Genomic DNA, 15,562 nt, shown 5'->3' with positions numbered 1-15,562 from the left:
GCTCACAGAAACCTCAAACTCTTGGACTTAAGCAATTCTCTTACCTCAGCCTCCCAAGTAGCTGGGACTACAGGTGTCCACCACAATGCCCAGCTATATTTTTTGTTGTTGTTGTTGCAGTTGTCATTGTTGTTTGGCTGGCCTGGGCCGTGTTTGAACCTGCATGTGGCTAGCGCTAACTATTGTGCTACCGGCACCTAGCCTTTTTTAATTTTTTTTTTTTTTTTTTGGAGACAGAGACTCCGCTCGGTAGAGTGATCTGATGTTACACCTCACAGCAACCTCAAACTCTTGGGCTCAAGCAATTCTCTTGTCTCAGCCTCCCGAGTAGCTGGGACTACAGGCATCTGCCACAATGACCAGTTATTTTTAGAGATGGGGGTCTTGCTCTTGCTCAGGTTGGTCTCGAACCTGTGAGCTCAGGCAATCCACCCGTTTCAGCCTCCCAAGTGCTGGGATTACAGGCTTCTTCTTTTTTTTTTTTTTTAAGATAGGGTCTCCCTGTGCTGCCTGGGCTAGAGTGAAGTGATGTCATCATAGCTCAGTGCAACCTCAAACACCTGGGCTCAAGAGACTGACCTATCTCAGCCTCCCAAGTAGCTGGGACTACAGGAGCATGCCACCAGGCTCATATAATTCTTCTACAACTCCATCTATTATAAAGATTGAGTCTCACTGTGTCACTCAGGTTGGTCCGAAACTCCTGGCCTCAAATGATCCTACCCCTTTGGCCTGCCAAAGTGCTGGGATTATAAGTGTGAGCTACCACACCGGGGCTAAGTATATTTTTAGGTGTTGAAGAACCAGATGTCAGGTCCTTTTGTTTCCAGGTTCTTGGTTCCTGATACCGAAGAATGGTTACTGGTACCAAGTTGATGGAATGAATGAGCAGGACAAGCAGGTGCAAGCAGGCAAAGTGCCAAAGTTTTATTACAGTCCAAAGAAGGAACAGGTCAGCCCTCAAGAGGGTGGAGACGCTGAGTTTGACAAGATTTCTCCTTTTATGCTGATTTGCTAATTTTATGTTAAATGGGGGCTGGAATATTCATGTTTTTTCTTGGAAAAGGGTGGAGAATTCCTCTAGTAGGGAACCCTCACCTTTTCTATCCTTGTAAGGCAATTTCTGGGGGTTGTCATAGTATTTATAAACTGTCATGGTGTAATTTTTATTATGTTAATGGTGGTAATTCATTAGGGACACTCTTTTTCTTTTTTTTTTTTGTAGAGACAGTCTCACTGTACCGCCCTCAGGTAGAGTGCCATGACGTCACACGGCTCACAGCAACCTCCAACTTCTGGGCTTAAGCGATTCTCTTGCCTCAGTCTCCTGAGCAGCTGGGACTACAGGTGCCCGCCACAACGCCCGGCTATTTTTTTGTTGCAGTTTGGCCGGAGCTGGGTTTGAACCCGCCACCCTCGGCTTATGGGGCCCGCGCCCTACTCACTGAGCCACAGGCGCCGCCCCATTAGGGACACTCTTAGTGCAACTGTGGGCATACTCCCAAGACTCTCTATTGAGGTCTTGACAATATTTATACTTTGTGATTTCTCTGCCTCTTTCTGATTGGTCAGTCCTTGGAACCCTCCTTGACACATCATCTGTTTTCTCATGGGAGCTCCCTCCCTGCAGTCCTAATCAGGCTGTTCCCATAATAACTCATATCTATCTGTCCACATTAGAAAGTCTCAGGGACATTAGTCAGTCCCCCCAAACAACCAGCTCCCCAAACAACCCACCTGCAAGCTCTTGCACCAGCGAGGTCTCAATTAGCCCTGTTCCCTTCACAACTCAGGGCAGCCTAACCACATCCGCCATCCACCCTGCTCATGTCTAACTAACTGCCCAGCCTAACAGGATCATATAGTATATACTATTTTATAATTTATGGTCATACTTAACAACATAGGGTGAGCATGATACACAACTAAAACTGTATCAATAATGTATTTTGGTCAGCCCTTTGAAGTATTGTCTCGTAATTAACCAGCTCCCTACTATAGAAATTTAGGTTGTTTCCAATTTTCATTATTACAAACAATGCTGTGATAAACTTCCTTATACATAAAACTTGGCGCATTTCCTTAATAATTTCCTTAGAACTAATTCCCAGAAATGGAATTCTTGGGTCAAAATATACCTACTTTTAAGGCTTTTTGCAATGGATTGCTAAATTCCTCACCAGAAAGACTCTGCCAGTTATATTCTTACCAACATTGTATGAAAGTACATGAAATGACATTAGGTATTACTTTTAAATTTTTACCAATTTGAGAGGCAACAGTAAATAAATAATATAAAAAGCATTTTCTAGTTTTTCTACTTTGTATCTCTTTGTTTTCCAACAAATCTTTCATGAATGTATTCTCCACTTATATATTTCCTTGTGCAAATTGTCCATTCATGTTCTCTGTTTGTGTACATCTCAAGTATCGGAGAAGTTCTTCATATATTAAGGAAGCTAAACTTTATTTTTTTTTTATTGTTAAATCATAGCTGTGTACATTAGTGCAATCAAGGTGTACAATGTGCGGGTTTCATATACAATCTGAAATATTCTCATCAAACTGTTCAACGTAGCCTTCATGGCATTTTCTTAGTTATTGTATGTAGACATTTCTATTCTGCCTTTAGTAAGTTTCGCCTGTACCCATTCTAAGCTGCACCGTAGGTGTGGCCCCACCCATTGCCCTCCCTCCACCCTAACCTCCCGCCTCCCTTCCCCTTCCTTGGCCCTTTCCCCATAGTCTTGTGATATAGTTGGGTTATAGCCTTCATGTGAAAGCTATAATTTAGCTTCATAGTAGGGCTGAGTACATTGGATACTTTTTCTTCCATTCCTGAGATACATTGCTAAGAAGAATATGTTCCAGCTCCATCCATGTAAGCATGAAAGAGGTAAAGTCTCCATCTTTCTTTAAGGCTGCATAATATTCCATGGTATACATGTACCACAATTTGCTAGTCCATTCGTGGGTTGATGGGCACTTGGGCTTCTTCCATGACTTAGCAATTATGAATTGGGCTGCAATAAACATTCTGGTACAGATGTCTTTGTTATATTGTGATGTTTGGTCTTCTGGGTATAAACCTAGTAAAGGAATTATAGGATTGAATGGTAGGTCTATTTTTAGGTCTCTAAGTATTCTCCAAACATCCTTCCAGAAGGAACATATTAGTGTGCATTACGACCAGCAGTGTAGAAGTGTGCCCTTTTCTCCACATCCACGCCAACATGTCTGGTTTTGGGATTTTGTTCTGTAGGCTACTCCTACTGGGATTAGGTGATATCTCAAAGTAGTTTTGATTTGCATTTCTCTGATGATTAAGGATGAGGAGGTTTTTTTCATGTGTTTTGTAGATCGTGCATCTGTCTTCTTTAGAGAAGTTTCTCTTCAAGTCCCTTGCCCACCCTGAGATGGGATCACGTGTTCTTTTCTTGCTAATACGTTTGAGTTCTCTGTGGAGTCTGGTGATTAGAGATTTATTGGAGGTATAACCTGCAAATATTTTCTCCCATTCTGAGGGCTGTATGCTTGCTTTACTTACTATGTTCTTGGCTGTGCAGAAGCTTTTTAGTTTGATCAGGTCCCAGTCGTATATTTTTGATACTGCTTCAATTGCCTGGGGAGTCCTCTTCATAAAATATTCACCCAGGCTGATTCCTTCAAGAGTTTTCTCTGCACTTTCTTCAAGTATTTTTATAGTTTCATGTCTTAAGTTTAAATCTTTTATCCAGTGAGAGTCTATCTTAGTTAATGGTGAAAGGTGTGGGCCCAGTTTCAATCTTCTACAGGTTGCCAGCCAGTTCACCCAGCACCTTTTCACAGAATCTTTTCCCCTCTGGATGTTTTTAATTGGCTTGTCAAAGATCAAGTAACGGTAAGTAGCTGGATTCATCTCTTGGTTCTCTATTCTGTTCCAGACATCTACTTCTCTGTTTTTGTGCCAATGCCATGCTGTTTTGATCACTATCGATTTATAGTACAGTTTCAGGTCTAGTAGCGTGATTCCTCCTGCTGTGTTTTTATTGCTGAGTAATGTTTTGGCTATTTGAGTTTTTTTCTGATTCCATATAAAATAAAGTATTATTTTTTCAAGATCTTTAAAATATGACAATGGAGCTTTAATAGGAATTGCATTAAAATTATATATTGCTTTGGGTAGTATAGATATTTTAACAATGTTTATTATTCCCAGCCAGGAGCATGGTAGGTTTTTCCATTTGTTAACATCTTCAGCTATTTCTTAAAGTTTCATAGTTCTCTTTGTAGAGATCTTTCACGTCCTTTGTTAGGTATACTCCCAAACATTTCATCTTCTTTGGCACTACTGTGAAAGGAATAGAGTCCTTGACTTTTTTTGGCTTGGTTATTGTTGGTATATATAAAGGCTACCGATTTATGGGTGTTGATTTTGTAGTCTGAGACATTGCTGTATTCCTTGATCACTTCTAAAAGTTTTGTGGTAGATCCCTAGTGTTTTCCAGATATACGATCATATCATCTGTGAAGAGGGAAGTTTGATCTCTTCTGACGCTATGTGGATACCCTTGATCGCCTTTTCTTCCCTAATTGCAATGGCTAAAACTTCCATTACAATGTTAAAGAGCAATGGAGACAATGGGCAACCTTGCCTGGTTCCTGATCTTAGTGGAAATGATTTGAATTTAACTCCATTCAATACGATATTGGCTGTGGGTTTGCTGTAGATGGCCTCTATTAGTTTAAGAAATGTCCCTTTTATACCAATTTTCTTAAGTGTTCTGATCATGAAGGGATGCTGGATATTATCAAAAGCTTTTTCTGCATCAATTGAAAGAATCATATGGTCCTTATTTTTTAGTTTGTTTATGTGCTGAATTACATTTATAGATTTACGTATATTGAACCAACCTTGAGACCCTGCGATAAATCCCACTTGGTCGTGGTGTATAATTTTTTTGATGTGTTGTTGGATTCTGTTTGTTAGGATTTTATTGAGTATTTTAGCATCAATATTCATTAGTGATATTGGTCTATAATTTTCTTTTCTTGTTGGGTCTTTCCCTGGTTTGGGGATCAAGGTGATGTTTGCTTCGTAGAATGTGTTGGGTAATATTCCTTCTTTTTCTATATTTTGGAAGAGGTTTAGTAATATAGGTACTAATATAGGTACTTCTTTTTTTTTTGGATTTTTTTTGTAGAGACAGAGTCTCACTTTATGGCCCTTGGCAGAGTGCCGTGGCCTCATACAGCTCACAGCAACCTCCAACTCCTGGGCTTATGTGATTCTCTTGCCTCAGCCTCCCGAGCAGCTGGGACTACAGGCGCCCGCCACAACACCCAGCTATTTTTTTTGTTGCAGTTTGGCCGGGGCTGGGTTTGAACCAGCCACCCTCGGCATATGGGGCTGGCGCCCTACTCACTGAGCCACAGGTGCCGCCCTAATATAGGTACTTCTTTAAATGTACTTCTTTAATATAGGTACTAATATAGGTACTTCTTTAAAGGTTTGGTAGAATTCTGACGTAAAGCCATCTGGTCCTGGGCTTTTGTTTTTAGGGAGATTTTGTATAGTTGATGCTATTTCAGAACTTGATATAGGCCTGTTCAACATTTCCACTTCATTCTGGCTAAGTCTTGGTAGGTGGCGTACTTCCAGGTATTGGTTGATTTCTTTCAGATTTTCGTATTTCTGATAGTAGAGTTTCTTGTAGTATTCGTTAAGGATTTTTTGAGTTTCTGAGGGATCTGTTGTTGTTTCATTGTTACCATTTCTGATTGATGAAATTAGAGATTTTACTCTTTTTTTCCTGGTTAGGTTGGCCAAAGGTTTATCTATTTTATTGATCTTTTCAAAAAACCAACTTTTGGATTTATTGATCTGTTATATAATTCTTTTGTTTTCAATTTCATTTAATTCTGCACTGATTTTGGTTATTTCTTTTCTTCTGCTGGGTTTGGGGTTGGAGTGTCCTTCCTTCTCCAGTTGCTTGAGATGTCCCATTAAGTTATTAACTTCCTCTCTTTCTGTTTTCTTGAGGAAGGCTTGCAGTGCTATAAATTTCCCTCTTAGGACTGCCTTTGCAGTATCCCAGAGGTTCTGGTAATTCATGTCTTGGTTGTTGTTTTGTTCCAAAAATTTGGTGATTTTGTTCTTAATCTCGTCTGTAACCCATCTATCCTTCAGCATAGGTTGTTTAGCTTCTGTGTTTTTGTCAGGGTATGCAGGTTCCTGTTGTTATTGAGTTCAACTTTTATTCCATGATGGTCTGAGAAGATGCAAGGAATAATTTCTATTTTTTAAAATTTGCTGAGGTTAGATTTGTGGCCTAGGATGTGGTTGATTTTGGGGTATGTTACGTGGGCTGATGAGAAGAACGTGTATTCAGTTTTGTTGGGATGAAATGTTCTGTAGATGTCTGTTAAGTCCAGATGTTGAATGGTTAAGTTTGAATCTAAAATTTCTTTGCATAGCTTCTTTTTGGAGGATCTATCCAGCACTGCTAAAGGGGTGTTAAAATCTCCAAATACTGTGGAACTGGAGGAAATCAAGTTGCTCATGTCTGTTAGAGTTTCTCTTATAAATTGAGGTGTGTTCTGGTTGGGTGCATAAATATTAGTAATTGAAATCTCATCATATTGAGTATTACCTTTAACAAATATGAAGTGTCCGTCCTTATCCTTTCTTATTTTGGTTGGTTTAAAGCCTATTGCATTTGCGAATAGGATTGCAGCGCCTGCTTTTTCTGCTTTCCATTTTCCTGGAGTATAGATGACCATCCCTTCACCTTGAGTCTATATTTGTCTTTTAATGTAAGATACAATTCTTGTATGCAGCAGATATCTGGCTTGAGTTTTTATATCGAGTCAGCCAACCTGTGCCTCTTTAGAGGACAATTTAAACCATTCACATTAATTGAGAATATTGATAAGCCTTTCGAGAGTCCGGTGGACATTTTTAATCCTTTTGTGACTGTGGAAGTTGGAATTTGATCAAAATTTTCTGGGTGGGTTTACTTTTGTGGTGGAGGATTATGCTGGTCTTTATGGAGGATAGGTCTGAGAATATCCTGGAGAGCTGGTTTAGTTATGGCAAATCTCTTCAACATGTAAATGTCATTGAAGTATTTAATTTCTCTGTCATAAATGAAGCTCAGTTTAGCTGGGTACAGGATCCTGGGTTGAAAGTTATTTTGTTTTAGGAGATTAAAAGTTGATGACCCCTTTTGCCTCGTTGCACTCCTGAAAGCAAGATGGGGCACCAGCAGCTCTACTGGAGCCACCCCGAAAATTCGGCCAGGGTTCTCGCTCTTGTTGCGTCTCCTCAAACTGGCACGGTCTAATCCGGAAGTACGGCCTGAATATGTGCCAGCAGTGCTTCCGTCAGTACGCGAAGGACATCGGGTTCATTAAGTTGGACTAAGTAATCTTCCTTGAATGGATTCTCCAGGGGGATGCCATGAAAGAAACCAAGCTAACTCCATACATCCATAGATGGACACACATGTACATAAAATAAAATTTAAAAAAAAACAAAAAAAATAAAATAAAAAATAAAAGTCGATGACCATCCTCTTTTAGCTTGAAAGGTTTCAGCAGAGAGATCTGCAGTTATTCTACTATTCTTGCCCTTGTAGGTGATGGTTTTCTTTCATCTGGCTGCTTTCAGAATTTTCTCCTTCATATTAACTTTAGTGAAATTGATTATGATGTGTCGGGGGGATGTCTTATTTGGGTTGAGTCGTGCTGGAGTTCTGAAACTGTCTGCTATCTGAATTTCAGAATCTTATGGCATGTCTGGAAAGTTCTCCTTCATTATCTCATGAATGAGCTAGAGAAGAGACTCTGTGCCTTGTGAAGCCACTTCGTCGCTTTTGGGGATCCCTATAAGACAAATATTGGTTTTCTTCGAATTATCCCAGAGCTCTCTGAGAGAGTGATCTGTTTTTGCCCTCCATTTCTCTTCCTCTTTGAGAGTTTGGGAGCGTTCGAAAGCTTTGTCGTCAATGTCAGAAATCCTTTCTTCTGCTTGCTCAATTCATTACTGAGGAATTCTACTGTGTTTCTCAGATCTTTGAGGGCTGCAACTTCTTATCTCAATGTGTCATAAAATCTTTGGTCATTTGGTCTTTGAATTCGTTGAATTCTTGAGATATCTTTTGGATTACTGCTTGGAATTCTAATTCAATCTTATTTGCTATCCAGATTCTGAATTCGATTTCTGAGATCTCAGCTATTTGTTTGTGCCTGGGATCTTGTGCTGTGTCTGCCCCATTGATCCTTGGGGGAGTTGATCTACTCTGATTATTCATATTGCCAGAGTTTTTCTGTTGATTTTGCCTCATGATTGTTTTTCACCGTTGCCTCTGGCCGTCCTCAGAGTTGGGGAGGTGTCTCTCCAAGATTAGACCCCAGTGGGACCACTCTATTGTTGCTGGATCTTTGTAGGGAGTGACCCTGTGTAGTTCCTCTGGGGCTGCCCCAGCTAGGGAGTTCTGTTTGTGGAAGCAGCTCCAGAGTATGACACACCCAGATCAAGCAATAAGGTGGGAGGTGGTGTGCAGGGTTCTGGGAGTGCCTGGTGCCCAGTGACTTTGGCACAGAGAGCCCAAGGCTCCAGCAGTCTCTGGCCAGGAGAAGGGTTCTGCGCAGAGGCTCGGAGGGCTCCGGAGGGCATGCGGCTACCATAGTCCCTGGCCAGATGAGTCAGCTGGTGTGGAGGCAGGGAGGGTACTGGAGGGATAACGCAGGGTTGTGCAGCTCCTGCAGTTCCTGGTCAGGGCATGTGGAGGCCCAGCAGGCGCGGGTTGCGGGTCTGGGGTTGTGGCGCAGCTCTTATGGAGGTCTGGACGGTGCCAAGTCCAGGAGTTTGAGGTTGCTAAGAGCTGTGATGCCACGGCACTCTACCCCAGGCAACAGCCCAAGGCTCCAGTGTGCCAAAACCGGTCTCACTCTGCCCCTGAGGGTTAAGGCTGTAAGGCAGCTCAGTTCCCGCCTTTAGGCTACTCAGTCACTAGGTTACTAGCTCCCGCCCCATCCTTGCTCTGCAACCCTGAGGGCGGCTGGGGCAGTTCTCTCACAGTGGCTCCCTGCAGCCCACAGCTGAACACTATTAGCTCCATCCCGCTCAGCGGCTCAGTCTGGGGCCCTGAACAATGCCCAAAGTTCTCTGCACTCCTGCTCAAGCTCTCCCCAAGGCAGTTCAACTGAGTGCCAAGTCTAAAAACACCGAAACTGTTCACAGGTAAGGCCTTTCCTGTTTGCAGTCTCACTGCTGCTTGTACTTACATCTGCTGGCGGGATTAGGTCGATCGAACACATGTAACCACTTGCCAGTTTTCCACTGTTTATGTCCTCCTCTTGGGGTCCAGAGGTCCCTTGCTGACTCCCTGTATCCTCAAAGGGATGATTATAGGCAGATCCCACCAGCCAGAGTTGCCTGGAGTCTTCCCAGACTCACCGTGCCCTGTTGCAGGGAAGCTGTTACTCCGCTGCCATCTTGGATTGTTCCAAGGAAGCTAAACTTTAAACAGGCACTAAAGACTTTACTCCTGTTTGTCATCCATTGTTATAAAAATTTAATTTTTTATTTTTGTTAGACTTGAAACTATATATAGTTTCAAGATGAAATAGGTTTGATAAGGCTATTATAAAAACCCTGACCACCCCATTAGCATTTTATGTTCTCCAGAATCAACCACTTTCAACCTTTTTAACTGATTCTTTTAGCATTTTTTTTCACATCTCTAAATAATGAGATCCTGATGCTATTTATTGACTTTTTTTTTTTTTTTTGGTTTTAGGCAATATTCATTGATTTCTCTCTATGGAAATTTTAAATCATTTTTCCGGTTCAGAGGTGATACCCCCTGTTTCTGTTCTTTACAGAGGGGCTTTAAATACATTTTCACACAACTTAAAATTACCCTTCTTCTATATAACCACTGGTGATTCTAATCATCCCTCTCTATACTTATGTGCTCTTGTCATCCAGGATTTATTTCATCTAGTTTTATTAATCCCACAAATGGAAAATTATTATTATTTCTTTAGACTCATTCACATATTTACCTTTTTTTTGTTCATTGTATCTTGTATCTGGTATCTTTCATCCAGGATCGTTTTTCTCCTGCTTGAAATTAATTGCAATAATTTTCTTTAGTAGAGGTGGTTGATTAACTCAGTTTTGACTGAAAATGTTTTTATTTGATAACCACAAGATGTTTTTTTCTTTTTTTCACAAGATGTTTTTGAAAGATATTTTGTTGAGTATACAATTCTAGTTTTCTCTTTCAGTAAACTGAAAATACCCACTGTCTTTTGCCTTCTATTGTTGCACTGAGAAGTCAGCTGTCAATGTAATTGTCATCTTCCACAATAATTTGTCACACCTTCTCCCCTCCAACCCACCCACTGCTTTTAGTACCTAGTCGTAGTATGTGGTTTTCTGCAGTTTCACTATGATATGGGTAGATATTTCTTTTTTATTTAGCCTCCTAAGGATATGATGAGCTTTCTTAGTCTGAAGATTCATGCTTTTTATCAGTTCTGAAAAATTCTATCATTTCCCTTTTGAATAGTGCTCCTTCTCCTTTGTCTCTGTACTCCTAGAACTCCAATTAGATGTGTGTTGGACTTTCTTGCTCTCTCGTCCTTGTATTTTATACTCTTTTTCATATTTTTTACTTACTCTCTTGGGCATTCTCTTGTCCTCTCTTTCCTAATTCTTTTTTTTTTTTTTTTTTTTTTGAGACAGAGCCTTGAGCTGTCGCCATGGGTAGAGTTGCTGCAGCTCACAGCAACCTCCAACTCATGGGCTCAAGTGATTCTCTTGCCTCCGTCTCCCAAGTAGCTCGGACTACAGGCACCCACCGCAACACCCAGCTAATTTTTTGGTTGCAGCCGTTGTTGTTGTTTGGCGGGCCAGGCTGGATCCGAACCTGCCAGCTCAGGTATATGTGACGGGTGCCTTAACCGCTTGAGCCACAGGCGCCAAGCCTTCCTAATTCTTCATTCTCACCTCATCCAGGTCTCATCTTCTGTTAGATTTCTTAATTTCAATTATTATATTTTTTCATCTCTAGAATTTCCATTTAGGCTTCTTTGAAATATTTTGGTCATTATTTATAGTCATTTTTTCTCTGATTTCTTCTAAAGTAGTTTTATACACTTATCTTTGTCTGATAGTTGAAGTAGTTGAAGTCTTTGCTTTTCTAACTTGCTGACTTCTGCCCAGGAATGCCTTGTTTTTGTATAGATTTTTATGATTTTTTCCACTGTGGTCTCTCTTTAGAATTTTATCAATAAATGATAAAACTTGGATTGAAGGTATGTTTGTATAGAGAGCATGTTTCCACCAGGTACCTAGAGGTACTGTTCATTGGGAACACCTCTCCCTTCCCCCCTATTATTAATAGGATGTGTGTATATATTTGAGATATAATTCACATAGCATCAGGCCGGGCACAGTGGCTCATCCCTATAATCCTAGCACTTTGGGAGGCCGAGGTGGGTGGATTGCCTGAGCTTAGGAGTTCAAGACCAGCCTGAGCAAGAGTGATACCCTGTCTTTAAAAATAGCTGGGTGTTGTGGTGGGTGCCTATAGTCTCAGGAGGCTGAGGCAAGAGGATCACTTGAGCCTAAGAGTTGGAGGTTGTTGTGACGCCACGGTATGATGCCACGGTATTCTACCAAGGGTGACAAAGTGAGACTCTGTCTCAAAAAATAAAAATAAAAGAGTAAAAAAATACATAGCATGAAGTTTACTCTTTTAAAGTGTATAATTTAATCGTTTTTAGTATATTCATAAAGTTCAGAACCATCATCAACTTGAAATTTAGACTGTGTAACTAATGTGAATTTGTTGGGTATAACTACATGAGGTCTAGCTTTGTGGTTACAAATTCTTCACCTAAAACCAAGATTAATGGGCTAGGTTTCCTTCTGTGGGGAGGTTTGTTTCTATTTGCCTTATACTGACGCTATAGCTCTTTGAGGTCCCAGCTTTACACAGTGGTTTCTTTTTGGACTCCCTCCTTGAGCGTTTTGTCTCCCATTTCCTGTATCCTTGTGGCCATCAGAACTGAAGTTCAAGGTCACAGATGTTGAATATGTGCTTCCAGGGCGGCTGGCAGCTTCAGCATTAGCTCACCTTTCTGAATTCTTACTCAGTTCATTTTTGGCCTCAGAAGATTTGATTCTATACTCCTTTGCCAGCTCAGCAATGCGTTTAGAATTTTTTAAAAATATATTTTCAGCATTTTTAGTTGTTTATAGTGGCAAGGCTCCTGAGGATACTGTAGGACTATTGTCTGCCTTTTAGTTTTGTTTATAGTGTGCATTTTTCCTTTCTTACATCTTTAGTCAACCCTCCCAGGAGGGAGCCTGGTCCACTGGGAGCCACGTCCTGTCCGCAATGTGGTCATTCTTTTTCCTCTCAGAGGCTGTGGTGGAATTCCTTGAGCTGACTGGGGTCTGGGACTTCCACTCCTTTCCTCTAAAGAAAGGGACATTGCTGCTTCTTCAAAGGCCCAGCCATCATCGTCAAAGGCTGAGTCTCACACTTGCCTTAGGGCCGTAACAAAGCTAAGTTTGTTATGTTCCCTTTGCTCATGGTTTGCCAGCATTGGTGTGTGGGTTTTGAGTCCCTTCTGCCTCCCTGTGTTCACTTTTTTCTGCTTCCTCTGAGAGTAATTTCTCTCATTGTGCAGAGTTAACCATGAGGATAGAAAGCATCCTTGAACCTTTTCACCTCCTCCCGCGAGGAAGCCAGCTTGCCTGAGAGGAGGAACCAAAGGCGGCCTGCCTGTGCCGTGGGTCCCTGCTGTCTGTAACCCAGGGTCCCAAGTCGAACATGTGGACTTTGTGGCTGTCCCTGGAAACACTCTTTCACATCCCTTTCTAGTTGAGTGTGGGCCTTGCCTGCCTGGAGCTGGGCCCTGGAGGAGCCCAGAGGCCTTAGCAACTTGCCTCCCCCCTCCAGGAAGCCTCTGTTAATTATCACCACGGGAAACAGAATAGGGGGCATAGAAACAGCAGTTCTCAAGGGATTTGGGAAGGAAATGATTCCCTTAGGAAAGGTTGTCAGAATCCTTTATGGAAGTTTTTAATAATCACCACCACCCCCCATCCCAGATAAGTGAGCTGCTCCTTCTGTTCGGAGTGGGCCAGAGGGGGAAATTGTTCAGAACCATTGATTTATACCCACAGGGCCTGGTAAGACAGCCACTAGCCACTTGTGTGTGCAGCTCTTGAAATGTGGCTAGTAAGTTACATACTCACTGGATTTGAAAGGCTTACTATCAAAAAAAAGAATATGAAAATCTCGTAGTTTGGTATCAATTACATGTTGAAATGATAAGATTTTTGATATGTTGAATGAAATTAAATATCATTAAAGTTAATTTTACCTTTTTTATTTAAAAAATGTGGCTATGAGAAAATTTGAAGTTACATCGAATAGATTGTGTTTGTTATTCACTTTGTTTCTTAGGTAGCACTGACCCAAAAGATAACTTGTTCTCTGTGTGTATGTGTGTGTGTGTGAGAGAGAGAGAGAGAGATTTGGATATAAACTGTGGGTTCTGCCTGCAGCCTCTCCTTGTCAGATGGTTTGCCATTTTTGCCCGACTCATAAAAATAGAAATGATTTCATTCATCCCCACAGAGGTTTCTCAGCAGCGCCAATAGCCCCCAATCCTAAGCAGAAAGGGAAATACCATTCCCAAGTGGGGATGATAAAAATGGTGTTTTCAAGAAGTCATGCAGTCAGCACTGAGGTCACATTCTCCTGGTCCTCCTTCCTTGCTCTCCATGACCTCATTAAACTCACCGCCCCTCATTACACATTGCCAGCTTGCATCCGTATTCATTTGGAAGTATAGGCAGAGGACAGTGTCCATAGATGCTGTTTGATTTTGTTGTTATCTTCCAGGGGCCCCAGCAGTGGCTCAGCTTTGGCTTCCAGCCTGTGGCTGGGTGGGGTACAGACTTCTCCAGAGTAACTGGGCAGCTTTCTTGGGTTGGACTGGATGTCCCACCCACTTGCTCTGACTCTGAACTTCCTGCCTTGACAAGTGACATCTGATACTATAGGTGATTTCCTAAGCTTCCAGTTTTACCCCAGCTTTAACTTCATCCACAGATTATTTTTATTTATTTATTTTTGAGATAGAGTCTTACTGTGTCACCCTCTGTAGAGTGCTGGGGTGTCACAGCTGACAGCAACCTCACACTCCTGGGCTTAAGTGATTCTCTTGCCTCAGCCTCCCAAGTATCTGGGACTACAGGCACCTGCTACAAATGCCTGGCTTTTATTTTTTTATTTTTTTTTAATTGTGGCTGTCGTTGTTTGGCAGTCCCAGGTCAGGTTTGAACCCACCAGCCCCGGCGTATGAGGCTGGTGCCCTAGCTGCTGAGCTACAGGCACCAAGCCCACAGATTATTTTTAAACTAATACCCTTTTTGCCATCATCTTGGGTGTTATGGAAGTAAATTATTTTTAAATATATTTTCTGACTAATACAAACACATTCCTAATTATAAACTTCAGTTAAGAGTCCATACTGAAGAGCATTTCCTCAGCACCCCTGAACTGGAACTATGTAGGTCATTATGAAAGTTTTTTTTTTTTTTTGTAGAGACAGAGTCTCACTTTATGGCCCTCGGTAGAGTGCTGTGGCCTCACACAGCTCACAGCAACCTCCAACTCCTGGGCTTAAGCGATTCTCTTGCCTCAGCCTCGCGAATAGCTGGGACTACAGGCGCCCGCCACAGCACCCAGCTACATTATGAAAGTTTTGAGATAGACTGTATTATGGTCTATTACTTCACTTCCAAGCAACATGGTCGACAGCCTCCTTTCTCATTCACCGTGCAAGCTGCAATTGCTGGGCCTGTTGGTGTTGCTGAGAGGGCTTTGTTTGTTTCTGTCTGTGTAGATTTTACTTTTCTTGGTTTTTGTGCATCTGAAAACTTTCGTAATGACCCACATAACACTCCTGTCCTACATGTAATCCGCCAGCTGAGTACAGCAGGCTTGGGTTTGTAGAAGACTGCTTGGTGGAATCCTGGCACTCCTGCTTGTTGATGGCGTGACTGTGGCAAGACACATGCCCCCCCATGCCTCACCCCTTCTTACTTAAGATGGGAGAATAAGACCCCCGTCTCCGATTTTATGTATGGATGAAATGAATACATGCCAGGCGCTCACCTCTGTATGTGCTTGCTGTTAGTGTTATTCTCTTTACAATTGTTACTGTATTTAGAAATGGGGTCAGTGTTGCCCAGGCTAGTCTTGAACTCCTGGGCTCAGGTGATCCTCCCACCGCAGTGTTCAAGCAGCTGGGACTCCTCAGAAGTAGTGTGCCGCCATGAGCTGCTCATGCTTCAGTGCAGCTTGCTGTTATTAACATTAATGTCTGTTACAAAATAAAACCATTACATTTAAATTCTATTTTGAAGCCTGTTGTTTTAATTCAACAATGCCTATAGAATAGCTTTATCTTACAGCATCATTTTTATGACCACATTGTGTCCTTTGGTGTGGATACTGTGTACTATAACTGATTTTACTGAAAT

The 15,562-nt window shown here is 41.7% G+C and overlaps 1 protein-coding gene and 1 pseudogene across 2 annotated transcripts in view; both read left to right on the top strand.

The window, feature by feature from the left end:
• Positions 1–15,562, top strand: part of HEG1 (heart development protein with EGF like domains 1) — a 101,037-nt gene that overhangs the window by 20,894 nt on the left and 64,581 nt on the right. The window lies entirely within an intron of this gene.
• Positions 7,236–7,491, top strand: LOC128567277 (40S ribosomal protein S29-like; annotated as a pseudogene).

The sequence above is a fragment of the Nycticebus coucang genome, chromosome 16, assembly GCF_027406575.1.
Source record: "Nycticebus coucang isolate mNycCou1 chromosome 16, mNycCou1.pri, whole genome shotgun sequence".
NCBI lineage: Eukaryota > Metazoa > Chordata > Mammalia > Primates > Lorisidae > Nycticebus > Nycticebus coucang.
This window is presented reverse-complemented; position numbering and strand designations above follow the sequence as displayed.